Below are 16,501 nucleotides of genomic sequence, written 5' to 3'. Positions count from 1 at the left end.
CTTCATGGCCTTGTCGCCTTTGTGGCGTGGTAGCCTTTGTGGCCTTGTTTCTTTTGTGGCCTGATGGCGCGTGAAGCACACGTCCGTTGGGAACCCCAAGAGGAAGGTGTGATGCGTACAGCAGCAAGTTTTCCCTCAGTAAGAAACCAAGGTTATCGAACCAGTAGGAGATGAAGGCCACGTGAAGGTTGTTGGTGGAGGAGTGTAGTGCGGCGCAACACCAGGGATTCCGGCGCCAACGTGGAACCTGCACAACACAATCAAAATACTTTGCCCCAACTTAACAGTGAGGTTGTCAATCTCACCGGCTTGCTGTAAACAAAGGATTAAACGTATGGTGTGGAGAATGATGTTTGCTTGTAGAAAACAACGAGAGAACAGAGATTGCAGTAGATTGTATTTCAGATGTAAAAGAATGGACCGGGGTCCACAGTTCACTAGTGGTGTCTCTCCAATAAGATAAATAGCATGTTGGGTGAACAAATTACAGTTGGGCAATTGACAAATAGAGATGCACATACATATATCATGATGTCTACTATGAGATTTAATTAGGGCATTACGACAAAGAACATAGACCGCTATCCAACATGCATCTATGCCTAAAAGTCCACCTTCGGGTTAGCATCCGCACCCCTTCCGAGTATTAAGTTGCAAACAACGGACAATTGAATTAAGTACTGCGCGTAATGTAATCAACACAAATATCCTTAGACAAAGCATTGATGTTTTATCCCTAGTGGCAACAACACATCCACAACCTTAGAACTTTCTCATCATCGTCCCAGATTCAATGGAGGCATGAACCCACTATCGAGCATAAATACTCCCTCTTGGAGTTACAAGTATCAACTTGGCCAGAGCCTCTACTAGCCACGGAGAGCATGCAAGAACATAAACAACACATATATGATAGATTGATAATCAACTTGACATAGTATTCAATATTCATCGGATCCCAACAAACGCAACATGTAGCATTACAAATAGATGATCTTGATCATGATAGACAGCTCACAAGATCTAAACATGATAGCACAAGAGGAGAAGACAACCATCTAGCTACTGCTATGGACCCATAGTCCAAGGATGAACTACTCACGCATCAGTCCGGAGGCGGGCATGATGATGTAGAGCCCTTCGGTGATGATTCCCCTCTCCGGCAGGGTGCCGGAGGCGATCTCCTGAATCCCCCGAGATGGGATTGGCGGCGGCGGCGTCTCTGGAACTTTTCTCGTATCGTGGCTCTCGGTAATAGGGTTTTCGCGACGGAGAGAATATATAGGTGAAGGGGCAGAGTCGGGAGGCGCCCGAGGGGCCCACCCCATAGGGTGGCACGCCCAAGGGTGGGGTCGCGCCCCCCTAGGGTGTGGCCGCCTCGTCGCCCCTCTTCGTCTCCTCTTCGGACTTCTGGAAGGCTCCGTGCAAAATAAGACCGTGGGCTTTTGTTTCGTCCAATTCCGAGAATATTTCCGTGTAGGATTTCTGAAACCAAAAAGCAGTAAAACAGAACTGGCGCTTCGGCATCTTGTTAATAGGTTAGTGCCGGAAAATGCATAAAAATGACATAAAGTGTATATAAAACATGTGAGTATTGTCATATAACTAGCATGGAACATAAGAAATTATAGATACGTTTGAGACGTATCAAGCATCCCCAAGCTTAGTTCCTACTCACCCTCGAGTAGGTAAATGATAACAAAAATAATTTCTGAAGTGACATGCTACTATCATAATCTTGATCAATACTATTGTAAAGCATATGAAGTGAATGAAGTGATTCGAAGCAATAGTAAAGATAATGACTAAACAACTGAATCATATAGCAAAGACTTTTCATGAATAGTACTTTCAAGACAAGTATCAATAAGTCTTGCATAAGAGTTAACTCATCAAGCAATAGATTCTTAATAGAATGTTTTGAAGCAACACAAAGGATGATTAAGTTTCAGCAATTGCTTTCAACTTGTAATATGTATATCTCATGGATAGTTATCAACATAAAGCAATATAACAAGCGCAATAGGTAAACATGCAATGTACACAGTTGACACAAGTGTTTGCTTCTAAGATAGAAAGAAGTAGGTAAACTGACTCAACATAAAGTAAAAGAAAGGCCCTTCGCAGAGGGAAGCATGGATTACTCATGTGCTAGAGCTTTTTATTTTGAAAACATGGAAACAATTTTGTCAACGGTAGTAATAATTCATATGTGTTATGCATAAGACCTCTTATAAGTTGCAAGCCTCATGCATCGAATACCAATAGTGCTCGCACCTTGTCCTAATTAGCTCGGATTTCCATGGATTATCATTGCATTACATATGTTTCAACCAAGTTTCACAAAGGGGTACCTCTATATATGCCGCCTGTACAAAGGTCCAAGGAGATAGAGCGCTTTTTTATTTCTCAGTTTTGATAGATCTCAACTTGAGGACATCCATACCGGGACAACATAGAAAACAGATAATGGACTCCTCTTTAATGCTTAAGCATTCAACAACAGATAATATTCTCATAAGAGATTGAGGTTTAATGTCCAAACTGAAACTTCCACCATGATACATGGCTTTGGTTGGCGGCCCAATGTTCTTCTCTAACAATATGCATACTCAAACCATTAATCATGATAAATCACCCTTACTTCAGACAAGACGAACATGCATAGCAACTCACATGATATTCAACAAAGGTGTAAAAAGTTGATGGCATCCCCAGAAACATGGTTACCGCTCAACAAGCAACTTATAAGAAATAAGATGCATAAGCAACATATTCAATACCACAATAGTTTTTAAGCTATTTTCCCATGAGCTATGTATTGCAAAGACAAGGAATGAAATTTTAAAGGTAGCATGTAAGCAATTTACTTTGGAATGGCAGAGAAATACCACATAGTAGGTAGTTATGGTGGACACAAATGGCATGAGTTTTGGCTCAAGGTTTTTGGATGCACGAGAAGCATTTCCTCTCAAGTACAAGGCTTTGGCTAGCAAGGTTGTTTGAATCAAACACAAGTATGAACCGTACAGACAAAAAACTTACATAAGAACATATTGCAAGCATTATAAGACTCTACACTGTCTCCTTGTTGCTCAAACACTTTTACCAGAAAATATCTAGACCATAGAGAGATCAATCATGCAATCCAAATTTCAACAAGCTCTACAGTAGTTCTCCACTAATAGGTTTAAACTACATGATGCAAGAGCTTAAACATGATCTATGAGAGCTCAAAACAATTGCCAAGTATCAAATTATTCAAGACCATATACCATTTACCACATGAAGCATTTTCTGTTTCCAACCAAATAGCAATCAACGAAGCGGTTTTCAACTCCGCCATGAACATTAAAGATAGAGCTAAGAACACCAGTGTTCATATGAAAAAGCGGAGCGTGTCTTTCTCCAATATAAGGAATGCTAGGATCCGATTTTATTCAAACATAAAAAAAAATAAAAACAAACAAACGCTCCAAGTAAAGCACATAAGATGTGACGGAATAAAAATATAGTTTCACTAGAGGTGACCTGATAAGTTGTCGATGAAGAAGGGGATGCCTTGGGCATCCCCAAGCTTAGATGCTTGAGTCTTCTTGAAATATGCAGGGATGAACCACGGGGGCATCCCCAAACTTAGACTTTTCACTCTTCTTGATCATAGTATATCATCCTCCTCTCTTGACCCTTGAAAACTTCCTCCACACCAAACTCAAAGCAAACTCATTAGAGGGTTAGTGCATAATCAAAAATTCACATGTTCAGAGGGGACACAATCATTCTTAACACTTCTAGACATTACCCAAAGCTACTGAAAGTTAATGGAACAAAGAAATCCACTCAACATAGTAAAAGAGGCAATGTGAAATAAAAGGCAAAATCTGTCAAAACAGAACAGTCCGTAAAGACGATTTTTTTAGAGGCACTTAACAGGCTCAGATGAAAAAGCTCAAAACTGATGAAAGTTGCGTACATATCTGAGGATCACCCATGAATTTTTGCAGCATTTTACGAGTTTCCTACAGAGAGATCTACTCAAATTCGTGACAGGTAAAAATCTGTTTCTGCGCAGGAATCCAAATCTAGTATCAACTTTACTATCAGAGACTTTACTTGGCACAACAATATGATAAGGAGAGGTTGCTACAGTAGTAACAACTTCCAAGACACAACAAAACAGTAATAAAAACATACATGGGTTATCTCCCAAGAAGTGCTTTTCTTTAACGCCTTCGCCTAGGCGCAGAAAGTGCAAATCAAGTATTATCAAGAGAAGAAGCATCAACATCATAATTTTCCTTACAAACACAACTTGTCGCAGAGGGTACCTTAGATGATCCATTATATAAATTTCCCATAGTGGTATTAGGGGTTTTATCAATTTTAGGCTTATAATAATTCTTTGGCTTAGGCACCTTAGAGACATACATGAATTTTTGCTCCTTACCCACATAAGCTTTCTCCTTAAATTTAAGAGAAGAAAAAGTTGAACCCAAGGTTCCCATAGCTTCTTCAAGTTCACCAATCCTATGGGTTTGATTATCATGGATAGCACAAGTTTCTAAAATAGCAATTCTTTCATTAATTCCTCCTAGGGATTTATCAAGTTTGTCAGTATTATCAAGTAATATTCCCAATTTAGTCTCAACACTTGGAAGATTTTTCTCTATGGCTTCCAATTTTTTCATGACATCCTCAAGAGAGATTTCAATTTTAGCTTCATTAACAGGTGGTATTCCAACTAGACTCTCAATGATGCAACTAGCTTCTAAAGCAGGAGTACCTAGGAAATTACCCCCTGAAAGAGTATCAAGAACATACCTATTCCAGCTAGATATACCAACATAAAAGTTCCTAAGGAGGATAATAGTGGAGTGTTTCTTAGTACACCTATGATGAGCATCACTAATTCTATACCAAGCATCTTTAAAACTTTCTCCCCCTTGTTGCTTAAAAGAACGAACTTCAACTTCAGGATTACTCATTTTAGCAATAGTAAAAATAAACAAAGCAAGACCGAATTAAATAAAGTAAAACAAGTAACTAATTTTTGTGTGTTTTTTATATAAGAAGGCAAACAAGACAGAAAATAAAATAAAGTAAAGCAAGTAACTAATATTTTTGTGTTTTTAATATAAAGAAAGCAAACAAAACAGAAAATAAAGTAAAGTAAAGCAAGACAATCAACAAAGTAAAGAGATTGGATGTGAGAGACTCCCCTTGCAGCGTGTCTTGATCTCCCCGGCAACGGCGCCAGAAAAATTGCTTGATGGCGCGTGAAGCACACGTCCGTTGGGAACCCCAAGAGGAAGGTGTGATGCGTACGAGCAGCAAGTTTTCCCTCGATAAGAAACCAAGGTTATCGAACCAGTAGGAGATGAAGGCCACGTGAAGGTTGTTGGTGGAGGAGTGTAGTACGGCGCAACACCAGGGATTCCGGCGCCAAAGTGGAACCTGCACAACACAATCAAAATACTTTGCCCCAACTTAACAGTGAGGTTGTCAATCTCACCGGCTTGCTGTAAACAAAGGATTAAACGTATGGTGTGGAGAATGATGTTTGCTTGTAGAAAACAACAGAGAACAGAGATTGCGATAGATTGTATTTCAGATGTAAAAGAATGGACCGGGGTCCACAGTTCACTAGTGGTGTCTCTCCAATAAGATAAATAGCATGTTGGGTGAACAAATTACAGTTCGGAAATTGACAAATAGAGATGCACATACATATATCATGATGACTACTATGAGATTTAATTAGGGCATTACGACAAAGAACATAGACCGCTATCCAGCATGCATATATGCCTAAAAAGTCCACCTTCGGGTTAGCATCCGCATCCCTTCCACTATTAAGTTGTAAACAACAGACAATTGCATTAAGTACTGCGCGTAATGTAATCAACACAAATATCCTTAGAGAAAGCATTGATGTTTTATCCCTAGTGGCAACAGCACATCCACAACCTTAGAACTTTCTCATCACTGTCCTGCATTCAATGGAGGCATGAACCCACTATCGAGCATAAATACTCCTTCTTGGAGTTACAAGTATCAACTTGGCCAGAGCCTCTACTAGCAACGGAGAGCATGCAAGAACATAAACAACACATATATGATAGATTGATAATCAACTTGACATAGTATTCAATATTCATCGGATCCCAACAAACGCAACATGTAGCATTACAAATAGATGATCTTGATCATGATAGGCAGCTCACAAGATCTAAACATGATAGCACAAGAGGAGAAGACAACCATCTAGCTACTGCTATGGACCCATAGTCCAAGGATGAACTACTCACGCATCAGTCCGGAGGCGGGCATGATGATGTAGAGCCCTCCGGTGATGATTCCCCTCTCCGGCAGGGTGCCGGAGGCGATCTCCTGAATCCCCCGAGATGGGATTGGCGGCGGCGGCGTCTCTGGAACTTTTCTCGTATCGTGGCTCTCGGTAATAAGGTTTTCGCGATGGAGAGAATATATAGGTGAAGGGGCAGAGTCGGGAGGCGCCCGAGGGGCCCACCCCATAGGGCGGCGCGCCCAAGGGTGCGGCCGCGCCCCCCTAGGGTGTTGCCGCCTCGTCGCCCCTCTTTGTCTCCTCTTCGGACTTCTGGAAGGCTCCGTGCAAAATAAGACCGTGGGCTTTTGTTTCGTCCAATTCCGAGAATATTTCTTGTGTAGGATTTCTGAAACCAAAAACAGCAGAAAACAGGAACTGGCGCTTCGGCATCTTGTTAATAGGTTAGTGCCGGAAAATGCATAAAAATGATATAAAGTGTATATAAAACATGTGAGTATTGTCATATAACTAGCATGGAACATAAGAAATTATAGATACGTTTGAGACGTATCATGGCCTTGTCGCCTTTGTGGCGTAGTAGACTTTGTGGTGTTGTTGCCTTTGTGGGGTGTGGTAGCCTTTGTGGTCTTGGAGGCGCTTGTGGCGCGTTGGAGCCTTCGTGGCCTTGTTGTCGTGTGTAGATGCCCTCTGTTTGGGGCTTAGGGTAGATGGAATCCTGTAGGCTGACACGAGACATCGGTTATCAAATAAGCAGGAAAAGCGATTTACCCAGGTTCGGGGCCCTCGATGAGGTAAAACCCTTACATCCCGCCTGTCTGATCTTGATTATGAAAATATCGGGTTACAATGGGGTACCGAAGGTTTCGGCTATGATCTCGCCGAGAGACTAAGTTCTGCAGGGACCTAGCTCTAGATTTATGGTGGCTATGATTGCTAAAATTGTGTGTGCCCTCGGCAGCCTCTCTCCTGGCCCTTATATTGGGAGCCAGGTCTCGAGAGATCTGTCCGGGTACGACTAGGTTACAAAGAGTTCTAGTTCTAAACTTTCCTTGTATTCTTCGTCTCCGTGTCTTGTTCTTCACGAATTCCTCTTCGGAACCGACGTAGTGTCCCACCTGGCTATCGAGTGTCTTCATGGGCCTCTGGTTGGGCCACAATAGGTAGTGCAATAACTGTTACCCGAAGGGTAATGCCCACGTCAGTAGCCCCCGAGTGTCTGGTCGAAGATACTTCGGGCAGGGACTAAGGCATGCCTCTGTGGAATGTTCGTCTCACCCGACAAATCTTGATCTTCTTGTAACAATATCATCTTCTTCTATCGGGTGCGCGTCCAGCGGTCCCGATGGGAGTAGCCCCCGAGTCTAGGTACGGATGCTTGCAACCGTGCGTAGACTCAAGTTGTACTACTCGAATGTTTTCTTCTGTCAAAGCTTTCTGCAAGTCTCCAAAGGTCACCCGATACATTTATATCGGGGCTTTAATTTTTTCAAATAAGTTTTAGTACGTAAAGGATATCGAGTAACGTGCCCAGCTTTGCTGGTTAACTGTCGATGGCAAAACAACGTTACCCTACAGAATCAAGTCCCCGGGCATGATCCTGGAGTGCGAAAAAGTTTCGTCGGGTGTGCAATCAGCACTCCCGATGGGAGTAGCCCCCGAGTCTGGGCTCGGGTGCTTGCAACCGAGTGCAGACTTAGGCCAAACGGTTTGAATATTTCAATCTTTCTTCAGATACTCCTGATGCGATCTTCCTTGCAAAAGTCTTCGAGCCCCCGAGTCTAGACATGGATGCTTGCATACGTGTGTAGACTCAAGTCGATCCACCCGATGGTTTTAATTTTTCTTCGGATGCTTCATACGGAGTCGACACCTTTCATGACATCATTGATGACGTCGCCACTTCTGCGGTTTGATTGACAGGACGTGACCTGACAGGCCCACCCTACTTCCGCGCGGTCAGTTTTAGGAAATGACTAGTGCTTGTGCATTGACCGAGGCGCCCCCTCGATTTCCGCGCGTAGTGGGAATAATGGGCTGCCGTTTCCGTTTTTCTTATAGGGACACGTGTACGACTGGATCTTCATCCACCTCCCACGTTAGCTTGGAGTTATGGCCACGATTTCCCAACAGTCCTTGCTATAAATAAAGGACCTTTTCACCGTTTTCATTTCTCACACCTCCATATTGCTCATCTTCTTCCTCAATCTTCTCTCTCACCTCTGTTCCTGCTCCCAAGAACTTCAAACGCTATGGGCAAGAAGAGTGGAACCGCCGAGCCAGGTTCTTCGTCAGGTGTGGGCAAAGTGAGCCGCGATTGGTGCGCCTCCACCATTTCCAATCGTGATGTGAACAGGCTGCGCACTCTTGGCTTCATCTCGTCAGCCAATGACGACATTCGCCTCCCAGGTTCATCTTCTCGCCCAAAGCCTCCCAAAGGCTTCACTGTTATGTTTGTCGCCTTCTTATTTCGTGGGCTTTCACTTCCTGCCCACGAATTTCTTCGCTCCCTTCTCTTTTTCTATGGGATCCAGCTTTGGCAGCTGACCCCAAATTCCATTCTTCATCTCTCCATCTTCATCACTTTATGCGAGGCTTTCCTCGGCATCGACCCCCATTGGGGTTTGTGGAGGAAAATCTTCTATGTCAAATGCCACAATGGCAATGACGGTCCCCCCGTTGTTGGCAGCGTCGTATTTGTCGTTAGAAAGGAGGTTAATTACCTCGATTACCCGTGAAGGAGTCAGTCCAGGGCTGGCGACAGAAATGGTTCTATCTGCGAGATGTTCCAGTATCTGGACAACGCTCCAACCTTCCTTTATTTGAAGACGTCTTGGTGGCCACGCCGAAGAAGTCCTGGCGAAACATCCTGACTGCCGAAGAAAGCGCCATAGCCGATCAACTGTACGAACATGTCTTAGATCTGAAGAATGCAGGAGGTCTAACAATGTGTAGCACTGAGGTGGTCTCGGTGTTTCTAAAACGTCGGGTGCAACCACTGATGTCTCGGCCTCACCAGTTGTGGATGTATGTTGGCAAAGATGATAAGTCAAGAGTTAGCTCAGTCGACCTATCGGATGAGGAACTCCGTGACGAAGTGCGGCGCCTTGCTCGCTTCAGCCAGAAGGACAATATTGTCCTGACTTCGGCCCGCCTTCCATATGATCTCAAGCATCTTCCAGCCAAGGTAATCTTCATCGCACTTGTTCCAATTGTTGTTCTTATTTTGTCATCCGACCTTTTATTAACTTCTTTATCTGTCGACAGGCTTCTACCGTCGCTCAATGTTACCCTCCTACACCCGAAAGTGTGGTAGAACTAGAGGATGATGATGACGATTCGGAAGAAACTGAGGATGCACAGCACGCTCTCGAGGATAGCAACGTCCAAGGAGACGAAGCCCCCAAAGACGATGCTCGCACTAAGGATAGGCGGCGCAGAAGGATCAACGAAGGCTTGATGACGATGGCTGAATCGAGTCCTAGCGGACAAGATGATGATGCCGATGAAACTGCATTGCCTCCTCCAGCTGCAAAGAGTTCGACAAGCTTTTTTGCTGTCGAAGATGACTTAGACCTGTGAGTATCTATTTTTTCCTTTGTAACCATCTTCCTTCAATTCATGTAACGCATGTCCTTGTTTTCAAGCAGCTCTGACGATGATGATGATGAAGTCCCTCTCGCAAAGAGGGCTAAGTTTTTTCTGGAAAAACCGAGTCAGCCAAGGAGTCGAATCCTTCGCCTGCTGATCCAACGCCGCCCTCAAGGACGACTGTGGTGAAGATTCCTGTGTCGAAGGCTATCCCTTCTGCTGGTGCCCCCGTTCCTCCAGTTGCCCGTGATCATGTAAGTAAACCACTTAGCTCGATATTCTTTTACGGTTGATTTCCGAATTTGGCTAAGACTCTTTATCTTCTTTCTTGCAGCCAATTTATGCCACAGTTGACGTTGTGGCAGATTTCGCTGATCAATTCACTCGCCTGGAGTCAAAGAATGTTCAGCTTCGAAAGGCCATCAAAGTTTCGGCTGATCAAGTGCTGGAAGCTAACAAGCTCACAACCGATGATCAGAATGAAAATATCCTGCTGAAAGATGAGCTAAAGAAGCTGAAGAAGAAGATGAAGGACGAGCAAGATGCTAGACGTGAAGCTGCCATTGCAGGCGATGAAAAAGAAGGCGCCCTCCGTGAATCTATCGCGAACTTGCTGAGTAAGTTCCTTTTTTCTTAATGCATGGTATTTTTCTAATACTATCCTCTAGATTGCTTATTCATGCTTTTCCAGATACTACCGATGTACCTATCAATCGAGCCCGCAAGCTTCGGGAGGATTCAATGTCTGACGTCCTTTCTCTCGCCACTGAATCCAATATCCAAGTCCTTGGTCTTTTGCAAAAAACCAAGGGAGCATTGTCGAAGTTATTCTCGATGATATTCCCGAAAATGAAGCAAAACAAGACTCTTGGCGAGATGGCAGACACTTTTTTCGTCGACTCTTCCGAGGCTATAGAGGTACTTAAGCGACGCTCCCGTCTGTTTGGGGCGGTTTTTACTTTCCAACTGCTAATGGGTCATGGGCTAGGCTCCGATTTGGTAAAGTTGTCCAAGGCACTGCCCGTAGATGACGACAATTTCCTAGTCAACCTTGAGCCTTTCAAACAATCGGCAGTGACATGTGCTAACCAGCTCCTCAAGTTAGTCGATGAAGAGAAGACCAAAGTTGTGCCAGAAGCTGCTCCTGGTTCATCATCGGCTCAACCTTGATTGGATTCTTGCTCTGTTGCTGTAATTAAGTCTTGATACAATTTAATCTAGTCTTGTTTTGTACTGGCTCTGTTGTCAGTGTCAACAATCTGTTGAATGTAATATATGCGCTCCCGATGGGAGTTTTTATCCATGCTTTTCTGAACCGAGAGTTGTGCTGCAGATTCCTTCAACTTCTTCTCGTGCCGATCCTTCTTTAAATTCTTCGGCTAGCGATGAATCTGATCTTGTTCGTCGTTTGCGTGATCAAATATCTCGGCTAAACAAAAACATAACCAACCTTCACGCAATGGCAGCATTGGTGAAAAGAAAGAGCAAGATTGCTACCGCAATCGAACAACATGCTCTTGACCGCCTCTGTGTTGCTACTGAAAGCTTAAGCTGTAAGTATCTGATCACCTTCTGATTTTTATCGAAGTATTTACTTGAACACCCTTCTGCTGACTGGCTTTTGTTCTTCAACAGTTGTGGCCTTCGATGAATCGGAAGAGAATAGGAGGATCCATGAAAAGATCGAGGCGATGACTGATGTCGCTCACCCGAAGCACGAATTATGGTCCAAACGACCGAAAGCCGTTGCCATGGCCAAATTTGAACATCGAGCGGAGAAGGTGCATTATTACTTTGATAAGTACAATGCTCATATTTCGATGGTATGGAGAACCTTGTTTCCATTGGACCAAGCACCCGAGACTTTATCTGCTTTGTTCAACCGATTGAAGACTCTAGAAAGAATTCGATTGTTGGTGCGGAAGGAACTTCTGGCCGGGGCTGAACTTGCTCTTGCTTCAGTTTTAGCGTGTCATCCGACCTTAGATTTGGAGGCTATAGCAAATGCCAATAGGAGATTAGACCAGTATTATGCTATAGCCAGAAATCCTGCATATGTTATTATCTCCCAGATGGAAACATGGATCGAGAGGGATTTGAAGGCCCGAGAGGATCAAGAAAACCTCCCATAAAGTTATGTACACATATATAAGGACCTTGCGTTGCAAGGGGTAATCCCGTATGTATCTTGATGCGTGTTTATACATCATGTACTTTTTTGAATTTGTTAATTCGATTAGAAATTTTTTGTCGAGGGCGGCTGAGTGATCAAGTCAGCCTGCTCACCCGACAACTCCGTTGTAATTGCATTATTTGCAGAGTCGATATGTAAGTTCTGTAAGAGCGACATCCATCGAGTGAACGAGGGATTTAGGCGCTTGGCTTCGTTACACGGTGCACCGGTATGAGCCCTTTTGTAAGTAATAATATGTCAATCGACTGCAGCACACGCGTATTGTCTTGATGCTTGGATGGTTTGTTGCGTATTGATAACCATAGCTCCCTATGGGAGTATTAATTAGTTATCGATATTGTAATAATTCCTTGCAATACTCGAATATTATCGAGTTAGCTGTGAAGCACGTAGTTTTAGCCAAAGCTCCCGATGGGAGTAGGAGCCAATAAAAGAGAACCCGAATAGTCGTTCGAGTGATAAGCTTTAAACAATAAGGGTGGAAGCCCAATCAAGAATTTTATTCATAATATAGGACATGCTAAGAAGGTTTCACGTAACAAGTAAGGAATAGTTGAATCCTATGCGTAGAATCGTCGCAAGTGTGCAACATTCCATGGATTTTCGACGTCTTCACCCGAGGCTGGGTTCTTGAGACAGTAAGCTCCTCCTGGTATCACTTTAGTGATTATGAACGGTCCTTCCCACGGAGATTCGAGCTTCAGGGGTCTCTCTTGCTTTAATCGTAGTACCATATCGCCAACACTGAAACTTCGATTACGTACTCGTCGGCTGTAGTAATTTCTTAACGCCTGCTGGTACACCGTTGTTCTTGCTAAGGCAATGTCTCGAGCTTCTTCAAGGAGGTCCACAACGTCTTGCAGTGCATTGATGGAGTTTGTTTCTGTGTATGCAGTCACCCGAGGGGCTTCAAAGCGAACATCGGCTGGTAGAACTGCTTCGGCTCCGTAAACGAGAAAGAACGGAGTATACTGAGTCGACCTGTTTGGTGTAGTGCGCAAGCTCCAAAGTACAAATGGTAATTCTTCGACCCATGCTCCAGCCGCGCACGTAAGGCGTTTTTTTAATACCATCACATATTAAGCCATTGATTCTTTCGACTTGACCATTGGTTTGGGGGTGTGCAATTGAAGCGAATTTCAGTTTGATACCACCATCGTCACAGAATTTACGAAACTTCTTGGAGTCGAAGTTAGTTCCATTGTCTGTAACGATGCTGTGAGGCATGCCAAACCGACAAGTTATTCCTTTAAAAAACTGGACGACAGTTTCAGCTGTTTGATCTCTGACTGGTACAGCCTCGATCCATTTAGTGAACTTATCGACTGCGACTAATAGATATGTGTGTCCCCCTGGCGATGATCTCGGCAGCGGACCAACTTGATCGAGTCCCCATTGCGCGAAGGGCCAAGCCAAAGGTGTGGTCATTAGATCTGTTGCAGGAGCATGCGGCTTTGGCGCAAAATGTTGACAAGGATCACACTTCCGCACTAGGTCTCGAGCATCAGACGCTGCTGTTGGCTAATAAAATCCTGCTCTAAAAGCTTTGGCTACAAGGGCCCTGCTACTTGCATGATGACCACAAGTTCCTTCGTGTATCTCGCGTAGTAGAGCTTTTCCATCGTCAATGGCAATGCACCTTTGAAAGATACCTGAGATACTGCGCTTGTAGAGTTCACCGTTTACTATGGTAAAGGTTTTAGACCGTCTCACGATACGCCTAGCTTCCACTGGATCCTCCGGTAACCTTTGTTCTATTAGATATGCTAAAAAAGGCTTAGTCCAAAGAGGCTCAAGAAGAAGGACCTGCTCTGTGGGTTGCAATGTAGGATCTTCGACATCTTTTTGCAGTTCTGCTCCTGAATCATGAGTCGATAGTTTTGGAGGTGCCGACACTTTTTCCTTGATCGATCGCTGAGCGATAACTTCATAAAATACTCCATCTGGAATAGTGGAGCACGTGGACCCTATATTTTCCAGAGCGTCGGCTTCCTCATTGTTGGCTCTGCCGATGTGTTTTATCTCGCACCCTTCAAATTTGGCTTCCATATTCTGGTATAATTGGCGGTAGGAAATCATATTATCACTGATTGCGTCACACAAATTCATCGACTGCTGCACCACAAGATTTGAATCTCCATAAATTTCCAAGCGAGTTGCTCCACACGCCTTGGCCATTCTCATTCCGTGCAACAGTGCTTCGTACTCTGCTTCATTATTTGTCGGTAGCGAGAAATTCATGCGTAACATATACCTCATCTTGTCCCCCTGTGGTGAGATCAATATTACTCCTGCGCCCGCACCTGTACTCCGCTTCAACCCATCAAAGTACATTGTCCATGACCCAGACATGTCGGGTGCAGCCGGAGTTTGCGATTGAATCCAATCAGCCAAGAAATCTGGGAGAACCTGAGATTTGATTGTCGTTCGATTGATGTAAGTTATGTCGTGTGGCACTATCTCAATAGCCCATTGAGATACTCTACCCGTAGCCTCTGGGTTAGTAAGTATATTCTTGAATGGTGCTTCGCTTACCACAATAATCGGGTGCTCTGTAAAGTAATGTCGCAACTTACGTGCTATCCTCCATACGGCATATGCTAATTTCTGGTGATGAGGATATATCTGCTTTGCTGGTGTGCGTACCTCGCTGAGGTAATAAACGGGTCGTTGCACACCATGAATTCTCTCTGCCTCTTCTCGCTCAACAACTAGGACCGTGTAAAGACCTGCACCATTGTTGCTATATACATGAGCATTGTCTCTTTTTCATGTGGAGTTACGAGTACTGGGGATGTAGACAAGATCTTTTTCAATTCATCGAAAGATTTCTGCGCCTCATCTGTCCACTCGAACTTTTCTGATTTCTTCATCAACTGATAAAAGGGCAAAGCTTTCTCTCCCAACTTGGCGATGAATCTACTAAGTGCTGCCAATCGTCCTGCCAATTGTTGCACTTGATGCAAATTCTTCGGCGGTTCCATGTCAAGGATAGCTTTGATCTTCAAAGGATTGGCCTCTATTCCTCTAGCTGAGATGAAGTACCCGAGTACTTGTCCTCCTGGCACTCCGAAGAAACATTTTTTCGGGTTCAGCTTAATTTTGTATCTGTCGAGATTGTCGAAAGTTTCTCGTAGATCGTCAATGAGGGTAATTGCATGTTTGGTTTTAACCACGATACCGTCAATGTAGACTTCGATATTCCTACCCATCTGCTTCCCAAGACAAGCTTGCATGCACCGCTGATAAGTTGCTCCTGCGTTTTTTAAAGTCATAACTTTGTAACAGTAAACGCCGTGCGGGGTTATGAACGCGGTTAACTCTTGATCTTCTTTCTTGAGCTTGATGTGATTATATCCGGAGTACGTATCGAGGAAGGAGAGACGATCGCATCCTGCCGTAGAGTCGACTATTTGGTCAATACGGGGCAGCGGAAAGTGATCCTTTTGGCAATGCTTGTTGAGACTTGTGTAATCGATACACATGCGAAGAGCTGTCGTATCTTTTTTCGGCACCATGACTAGGTTAGCTACCCACTCGGCTTCCTTGAGCTCCCGAATGAATCCAGCCTTGCGGAGTCGATTAACTTCTTCGCCAATAGCTTTTCTTTTTGGTTCTGAAAAACGACGCATCGTCTGCTGTACATGTTTGGCTGTGGGGTCAACATTCAGGGCGTGCTCAGCGAGTTCCCTGGGAATACCTAGCATGTCGGATGGTTCCCATGCAAATATTTCCCAGCGCTCACGGAGGAACTTGATGAGCGCGCTTTCCTATGCGACAGTAAGATCTGCCGAAGTGTTGACTGTTTTCTTCGGGTCAGAGGGATGCACTTGATGTTTCTTTGCTTCTTTTGCGACGTCAAATTCATCGGATCTTACGTTCCGGTTGTCGGCTGGTGGCTTCATGTGATCTGTAACAGCGTCGAGTGCGTTGAGCTCTTCCTTAGCGCCAAACTTTGAGGCGATCTTTTGAAAATCCCTGTCGCAGCTGTCAGAACGAGAAATTTTTTCCGTGAACGGTTATTGCTGTCCCGTTATTGCCTGGCATCTTCAGCTTTAGATATGCATAATGAGGTACCGCCATGAATTTGGCAAATGCTGGTCTGCCGATGATGGCATGATATTGAGATTCCCAATCAACCACTTCGAATTCGAGCTTCTCCTTTCTGAAGTTGCTGGGTGTGCCGAAAACTACGTCCAGTGATTTTTACCAAGGGGATAAGCGGGTCGGGTCAGGATGATGCCGTGGAATCCTGTATTTGATTCCTTTAGTATATCAACCGTTAGGCCCATTGCCTTCATTGTGCTGGCGAATAACAGGTTCAGACCACTTCCTCCATCCATGAATACCTTGCTCATGTTGTAACTTCCAATCTGTGCTTCAAGGACTAGGGCAGCGTGGCCAGGCCTTGG

The sequence above is a fragment of the Lolium rigidum genome, chromosome 7 (assembly GCF_022539505.1).
Source record: "Lolium rigidum isolate FL_2022 chromosome 7, APGP_CSIRO_Lrig_0.1, whole genome shotgun sequence".
Taxonomy (NCBI): domain Eukaryota; kingdom Viridiplantae; phylum Streptophyta; class Magnoliopsida; order Poales; family Poaceae; genus Lolium; species Lolium rigidum.
The sequence above is the reverse complement of the archived record's forward strand: the minus strand, read 5'-3'. Positions refer to the sequence as shown.